This window comes from Cryptomeria japonica, unplaced genomic scaffold (assembly GCF_030272615.1).
Source record: "Cryptomeria japonica unplaced genomic scaffold, Sugi_1.0 HiC_scaffold_174, whole genome shotgun sequence".
NCBI lineage: Eukaryota > Viridiplantae > Streptophyta > Pinopsida > Cupressales > Cupressaceae > Cryptomeria > Cryptomeria japonica.
Genome location: NW_026728996.1, coordinates 235,001 through 243,072, shown reverse-complemented (window position 1 = coordinate 243,072; position 8,072 = coordinate 235,001). Strand labels below are relative to the sequence as shown.

Sequence of the window (8,072 nt, the reverse complement as noted above, 5' to 3'; positions counted from 1 at the left end):
CTCGCCAATATGCCTACGTATCGAATCGGTCATCGGACCCAACTTCCGACTTCATCCATACTGTAGGGTCTTTGAGGTTGGCGCGGTGCGCTCAACCCAGGGAGTCGACCCATCGAAGCATACACCTCCCCTATATAAGCTATTTGTCCGATTCCCACACCTGTGTAGTTTGCACCTCTGACCAGGACATCGACCCCAACTTCCGAACTCGACTGCAACGACGGCACCAGCGCCTTGGTGCGCACCTTGCGACGCACAGTCCCAACATTCGCCTTCCTGCACATGGCAGGTCATCGGACCCAAATTCCGACCTCGCGAGTATGCCTACATATCGAATCGGTCATCGGACCCAACTTCCGACTTCATCCATACCGTAGGGTCTTTGAGGTTGGCGCGGTGCGCTCAACCCGGGGAGTCGACCCAACGAAGCATACACCTCCCCTATATAAGCTATTTGTCCGATTCCCACACCTGTGTAGTTTGCACCTCCGATCAAGACATCGACCCCAACTTCCGAACTCGCCTCCAACGACCGAACCAGCGCCTTGGTGCGCACCTTGCAACGCACAGTGCCAACATTCGCCTTCCTGCACGTGGCAGGTCATCGGACCCAAATTCCGACCTCGCGAGTATGCCTACATATCGAATCGGTCATCGGACCCAACTTCCGACTTCATCCATACCGTAGGGTCTTTGAGGTTGGCGCGGTGCGCTCAACCCGGGGAGTCGACCCAACGAAGCATACACCTCCCCTATATAAGCTATTTGTCCGATTCCCACACCTGTGTAGCTTGCACCTCCGATCAGGACATCGACCCCAACTTCCGAACTCGACTAAAAAGACCGCACCAGCGCCTTGGTGTGCACCTTGCAACGCACAGTGTCAACATTCGCCTTCCTGCACATGGCAGGTCATCGGACCCAAATTCCGACCTCATGAGCATACCTACTAATCGAATTGGTCATCGGACCCAACTTCCGACTTCATCCATACCGTAGGGTCTTTGAGGTTGGCGCGGTGCGCTCAACCTGGGGAGTCGACCCATCGAAGCATACACCTCCCCTATATAAGCTATTTGTCCGATTCCGACACCTGTGTAGTTTGCACCTCCGCTCAGGACATCGACCCCAACTTCCGAACTCGCCTGCAACGACCGAACCAGCGCCTTGGTGCGCACCAAAAGTGCGCACTTTTGGAGGGCACTTTTGTGCGCTCCAAAGGTACGCACTTTTGGAGGGCACTTTTCTGCGCTCCAAAGGTGCGCACTTTTGGAGGGCACTTTTTGGAGGGCACTTTTCTGCGCTCCAAAGGTGCGCACTTTTGGAGGGCACTTTTTGGAGGGCACTTTTCTGCGCTCCAAAGGTGCGCACTTTTGGAGGGCACTTTTTGGAGGGCACTTTTCTGCGCTCCAAAGGTGCGCACTTTTGGAGGGCACTTTTTGGAGGGCACTTTTCTGCGCTCCAAAGGTGCGCACTTTTGGAGGGCACTTTTTGGAGGGCACTTTTCTGCGCTCCAAAGGTGCGCACTTTTGGAGGGCACTTTTCTGCGCTCCAAAGGTGCGCACTTTTGGAGGGCACTTTTTGGAGGGCACTTTTCTGCGCTCCAAAGGTGCGCACTTTTGGAGGGCACTTTTCTGCGCTCCAAAGGTGCGCACTTTTGGAGGGCACTTTTTGGAGGGCACTTTTCTGCGCTCCAAAGGTGCGCACTTTTGGAGGGCACTTTTGTGCACTCCAAAGGTGCGCACTTTTGGAGGGCACTTTTCCTGTGCTCCAAAGGTGCACACCTAGGTGAGCACCTTCGACCACACCTTGTAGCACACCAAACTCTGACTTTCGACTTCATCCGCAATGCAGGGTCTTTGAGGTTGGCGCAATGCGCACAACCAGGGGAGTCGACCCATCAAACCCAACACCTCCCCTATATAAGCTATTTGTCTGATTCTCATACATGCGTAGCCTGCAGGAGCAATTAGGACATCGACCCCAACTTTCGGCTTCTAAACGAAAACAAGGTCTTTGAGGTTGGTGTAATGCGAACAACTAGGGGAGTCAACCCATCAAACCCAACACCTCCCCTATATAAGCTATTTGTCTGATTCTCATACATGTGTAGTCTACAGGAGCAATTAGGACATCGACCCCAACTTTTGACTTCTTAACGAAAACAAGGTCTTTGAGGTTGACGTAATGCGCACAACCAGGGGAGTCGACCCATCAAACCCAACACCTCCCCTATATAAGCTATTTGTCCGATTCTCATACATGTGTAGCCTGCAGGAGCCATTAGGACATTGACCCCAACTTTTGACTTCTTAACGAAAACAAGGTCTTTGAGGTTGGCGTAATGCGCACAACCAAGGGAGTTGACCCATCAAACCCAACACCTCCCCTATATAAGCTATTTGTCTGATTCTCATACATGTGTAGCCTGCAACAACGATTAGGACATCCACCCCAACTTCTGAATTCGTCTGCGTTGACCGCACCAAAGGTGCACGCCTTGGTGCTCACCAAAATCCGACTTCCGACTTCTTCTGCTATGCGGGGTCTTTGAGGTTGGCGCAGTGCGCACAACCAGGGGAGTCAACCCACCGAATGCAACACCTCCCCTATATAAGCTATTTGTCTGATTCTCATACATGCGTAGACTGCAGCAATGATTAGGACATCCACCCCAACTTTTGACTTCTTAAACAAGACAGGGTCTTTGAAGTTGGTGCAGTGCACACAACCAGGGGAGTCGACCCATCAAACGCAACACCTCCCCTATATAAAGCTATTTGTCCGATTCTCATACGTGTAGTCTGCAGCAGCGATTAGGACATCGACCCCAACTTCCGAATTCGTTTGCATTGACCGCACCAAAGGTGCACGCCTTGGTGTGCACCCTGGAGTGCACTTTGGTGCTCACCTCGGTGCACACTTTGGTGTGCACCTCGGTGTGCACCAAAGGTGCGCACCTTGGAGCGCACCAAAGGTGTACACTTTGGAGCGCACCACATAGGGTCTTTGAGAGGTTGGCGCAGTGCGCACACCAAGGTGGGTGTTGAGGTGCGTGCCGAGGTGGGTGGGTGCTAGGGTGCGCTCCATGGTGGGTGCCAGGGTGGGTGCGTGCTAGGGTGGATTCCAAAGAGGGTCATAGGGTGGGTGCCAAGGTGGGTTGGTGATATAGTGGGTTCAAAGGTGGGTACTAGGGTGGGTTCCAAGGTGGGTCACAAGTTGGGTGCCAGGATGCGTGGGTGTTAGGTTGGGTGCCAAGGTGGGCTCCTGCGTGGGTGGGTGCTAGGGTGGGTTTCAAGGTGGACGCGAGGGCGGGTGCCAAGGTGGGTAACAAGTTGGGTGTTAGGATGGGTGAGTGCTAGAGTGGGTGCCAAGGTGGGTGGGTGCTAAGGTGGATGCCAAGGTGGTTCACAGGGTGGGTGGGTTCTAGGGTGAGTTCCAAGGTGGGTCACAGGTTCAGTGCTAGGGTGGGTGTCAAGGCGGGTGTCGAGGTGCCTGGGTGCTAGGGTGTGGATGCCAATGTGGGTCATAGGGTGGGTACTAGGGTGGGCTGCAATGTGGGTGCCAAGGTGGGTAACATGCTCGGTGGGTTCTAAATTGGGTGCCAGGGTGGGTGTGCACCCACCTTGCCCGAGGTGGGTGCCAAGGTGCCAGTGTGGGTGGGTGCTAAGGTGGATGCCAAGGTGGGTGAGAAGGTGGGTGATAGGTTGAGTGGTAGGATGGGTGGGTGCCAAGATGGGTCACAGGGTGGGTGCAAGGGTGGGTAGGTGCTAGGGTTGGTGTCAGGGTGGGTGGGTGCTAGGTTGGGTTCCAAGGTGGGTGCGAGGGTGAGTGTCAAGGTGGGTCACAGGTTAGGTGCTAGGATGGGTGAGTGCTAGGGTGCAAAGGTGCCAGGGTGGGTGCTAGGATGGGTCGATGCTAGGGTGAGTGGCAAGGTGGGTCCACAAGTGTCAAGGTGGGTGCCGAGGTGGGTGCCAAGTCGGCGACTGCTATGGTGGATGCCAAGGTGGGTCACGGGGTGGGTGCCAAGTTGCTAGGTTGGGTTCCAAGGTGGGTGCCAACGTGGGTGCTAGGGTGCGTGGGTTAAAGGGTGTGTCACAACGTGGGTGCCAGGATGGGTGCGCACCCACACTGGCCAAGACGGGTGCGGGTGCAAGGTTGGGTTCCAAGCCCGGTCACAGGCTGGGTGCTAGGATGGGTGGGTGCCAAGGTGGGCACCAGGGTGGGTGCACCCACCCTGGCCAAGGTGGGTCACGGGGTGGGTCCTAGGGTGGGTAACGGGGTGGGTACTAAGGTGCGTGCCAAGGTGGGTCATAGGGTGGGTGCCAAGGTGGGCACCAGGGTGGGTGTGCACCAACCCTAGCCAGGGTAGGTCACGGGGTGGTTGTCGGGGTGGGCGTCAAGGAGCCAAGGTGGGTGGCAAGTAGCCAAGTTGCGTGCCAAGGTGGGTGTCGGGGTGGGTGCCAAGGATCCAAGGTGGGTGCCAAGGAACCAAGGTGGGTGTCTGGGTGGGTGCCGAGGTGGGAGCCAGGGTGGGTCCCAAGGTGAGTGCAAAGGTGGGTGCCAGGGTCAAGGTGAGTGCCAATGTGGGTTCCAAGGTGCCAGGGTCAGGGTGAGTGCCAATGTGGGTTCAAAGGTGCTAAGTTGGGTGCGAGGTTGGGTGCGAGGGTGGGTGGGTGCCAAGGTGTGCTAGGTGGAAGCCCGGGTGGGTCGGCATCCCATGGGTGTCGAGTTGGGTGCCTGATGGGTGCTTCTTGTCAAGTTTTAGTCGTCGGGACTCATTTCGAGCCTTAGAGGTCGTTTCTTGTCCGGTTGCCCTGTCTTCGACCTGGGAACCCAATTTTGGTCCTCGGGTCCCATTTTTTTTTGTCTCGCATCCCACTTTTGGCCTGTGGCCTTTTCGGGGTCGATTCTCGTTTTGGGCATCAGAGCATGTTTCTTCTCCTAAAACCCAATATTTGTTTATTAAGTCTCGGAACACATTTTTGTTCTCGTGGACCCATCATGGGTCTTGGAACGCATTTGTGGTCCTTGGGTCCCATTTTGCATCCCGAAACTTGTGTTTTGGTGCTTGATCCCTATTTTGGGTGCCCACCTTGCACCAAGTGCGCACCCGGGGCAAACCGAGCGCCTTGGTGCACCGGGGCAAGATCGAGCGTGCACCCGAGGCGCCCCGAACATGCACCAAGGTGCACTCGGCCCACATGTGAGCGCAGGTCGTTGCGCCCGAGGTGGTGTGTGGGCACCGCGTTGCAGACGGGACACTGCACGCACACGACGCCCCCTCCAGGTGCACGCACGTAGGCCGGGCCGGGTGCACACCCGACGCCCTAGCAAGGTGCGCGCACCCGGGCAGGGCTCACACTTGGCGAACGGGGCGCACTTCGCGAGGGAGGGTGTGCACCTCGACGGGGGTGGGTGGCCGGGGTGGATTCGCACGTGGGTCGCGGTTTGCTAAGTACACACTGCGACAAGCTCATAACGGGTGCGATCATACCAGCGTTAGTGCACCGGATCCCATCAGAACTCCGCAGTTAAGCGCGCTTGGGCCGGAGTAGTACTGGGATGGGTGACCTCCCGGGAAGTCCCGGTGTTGCACCCTTTTTTAGTTTTTCGCCGGGCGTCGCAATGCTATTTGAATAAACCTTTTGCCCGTTTGCGTTCTCGTCGGGGCCGGGCCGGGCCGGGGTGCGCTGCCCGCACTACCGCGCGCGCGGGGGGCGACACCGAGCGCGCACCCGAGGCGCCCCGAGCACACAGGCCACGGTGCAACCCGGGCGTTGTGCGCGCACCCCGGTGCGCCCGAGGTGCTGCGCGCGCACCCAGGTGAAATCGGTGTGCACCTCGGCCAGTGCGCGCTCGGTCGAGTCGCGCACGTTGGCCAAGGTGCACGGTGATGTTTCTTACTCTAAGGTTCCGCACCAGACGCCCGGGACAGGTGAGCGAAGCTGGGCGGGGCCGGGTGCGCGGCCGGGGCAGGTGCACGCAGCTGGAGAGAGCTTTGGAGCACACTTCGGAGCGCACCAATGATGCGCTCCATTCAAAAGTTTCCTGAAAAGGCAAAAAAAGTTGAGATTATAGAATTTCCCACTTGAGAGATTGTAAAAAAAAAAAATTTAAAATGAAGGAAACGCGGGTGCCAAGGTGTGCGCAGCCCAGCCAAGGTGTGCGCACCAAGGCGCCCACCCTGGCGAAGGTGCACGCAAGGTGCGCACCCGAGGCAAACCGGACAATTAACCCAACTTTCGACTTCGCGCGCACCTTGGAGCGCACTTCGGAGCGCTCCTTGGTGCGCACCAATCTTGGGCACCTCGGAGTGCACCATGGCGCCCACCAAGGTGCGCACCCGGGGCAAACCGAGCTCCGACTTCGTGCGCACCTGGAGCGCACGAAAGGTGCGCACCATGGCGCCCACCAAGGTGCGCAGCCCAGCCAAGGCGTGCGCATCAAGGTGCGCACCCTGGCGAAGGTGCGCACCCGGGGCAAACCGAGCTCCGACTTCGTGCGCACCTTGGAGCGCACAAAAGGTGCGCAACCCAGCCAAGGTGTGCGCACCCCGGTCAAACCGAGCTCCGAATCGTGCGCACCAGAGGTGCACGCCATCGTGCGCACCTTGGAGCACACTTCGGAGCCCTCCTTGGTGCGCGCCGATGTTGCGCACCTCGGAGCGCACCCGGGGAAAACAATGCAATTAACCCGACTTTCGACTTCGTGGGCACCTCGGAGCGCTCTCGGGTTCGCACCTCGGAGCACACCGAGGTGCGCACCTTTGATGCGCTGCCTTCACCAATTTCCAGAAAAGGCAAGAAAACATTGAGAAGGTGTGCGCACCGAGGTGCCCACCCTGGCGAAGGTGCACGCGAGGTGCGCACCCGGGGCAAACCGGGCTCCGACTTCGTGCACGCCGCACCTTGGAGCACACTTCGGAGCGCTCCTTGGTGCGCACCAGGGCGCGCAACCCAGCCGAGGTGCCCACCCCGGCGAAGGTGCACGCGAGGTGCGCACCCGGGGCAAACCGGGCTCCGACTTCGTGCACGCCATGGTGCCCACCGCGGCGAAGGTGCACGCGAGGTGCGCACCCGGGGCAAACCGGGCTCCGACTTCGTGCACGCCGCACCTTGGAGCACACTTCGGAGCGCTCCTTGGTGCGCACCATGGTGCCCACCAGGGCGCGCAACCCCGCCGAAGGTGCACGCGAGGTGCGCACCCGGGGCAAACCGGGCTCCGACTTCGTGCACGCCGCACCTTGGAGCACACTTCGGAGCGCTCCTTGGTGCGCACCATGGTGCCCACCAGGGCGCGCAACCCCGCCGAAGGTGCACGCGAGGTGCGCACCCGGGGCAAACCGGGCTCCGACTTCGTGCACGCCATGGTGCGCACCGCGGCGAAGGTGCGCACCCGGGGCAAACCGGGCTCCGACTTCGTGCACGCCGCACCTTGGAGCACACTTCGGAGCGCTCCTTGGTGCGCACCAGGGCGCGCAACCCAGCCGAGGTGCCCACCCCGGCGAAGGTGCACGCGAGGTGCGTACCCGGGGCAAACCGGGCTCCGACTTCGTGCACGCCGCACCTTGGAGCACACTTCGGAGCGCTCCTTGGTGCGCACCATGGTGCCCACCAGGCCGCGCAACCCAGCCAAGGTGTGCGCACCAAGGTGCACGCGAGGTGCGCACCCGGGGCAAACCGGGGTCCGACTTCGTGCACGCCGCACCTTGGAGCACACATCGGGGCGCTCCCGGGTTCGCACCGGCGTTGCGCACCGTGGTGGGCACCTCGGAGCACACCAAGGTGGGCAGCGAGGTGCGCACCTTTGATGCGATGCCTTCACTAATTTCCATAAAAGGCAAAAAAAAAACGAGATTTTAAAATTTCCGTTTTGAAAGATAGTGAGAAAAAGGGAATGCTGGTGCCATCTTGAGCCCGCCCTGGTGCGCAGCCCAGCCAAGGTGTGCGCACCAAGGTGCCCACCCTGGCGAAGGTGCGCGCCCGGGCAATTAACCCAACTTCCAACTTCGCGCGCGCCAGGGTGGGAGCGCACCCAACAACCGGGCCTGGGAAGAGCCAATGCGAGAA

General features: G+C 59.3%; 1 non-coding gene across 1 annotated transcript; it reads left to right on the top strand.

The window, feature by feature from the left end:
* Positions 1-5,483: 5,483 nt before the first annotated feature.
* Positions 5,484-5,602, top strand: LOC131867527 (5S ribosomal RNA). The gene has a single exon (XR_009366080.1). It is a non-coding gene; the product is annotated as a 5S ribosomal RNA (ribosomal RNA).
* Positions 5,603-8,072: the final 2,470 nt, after the last annotated feature.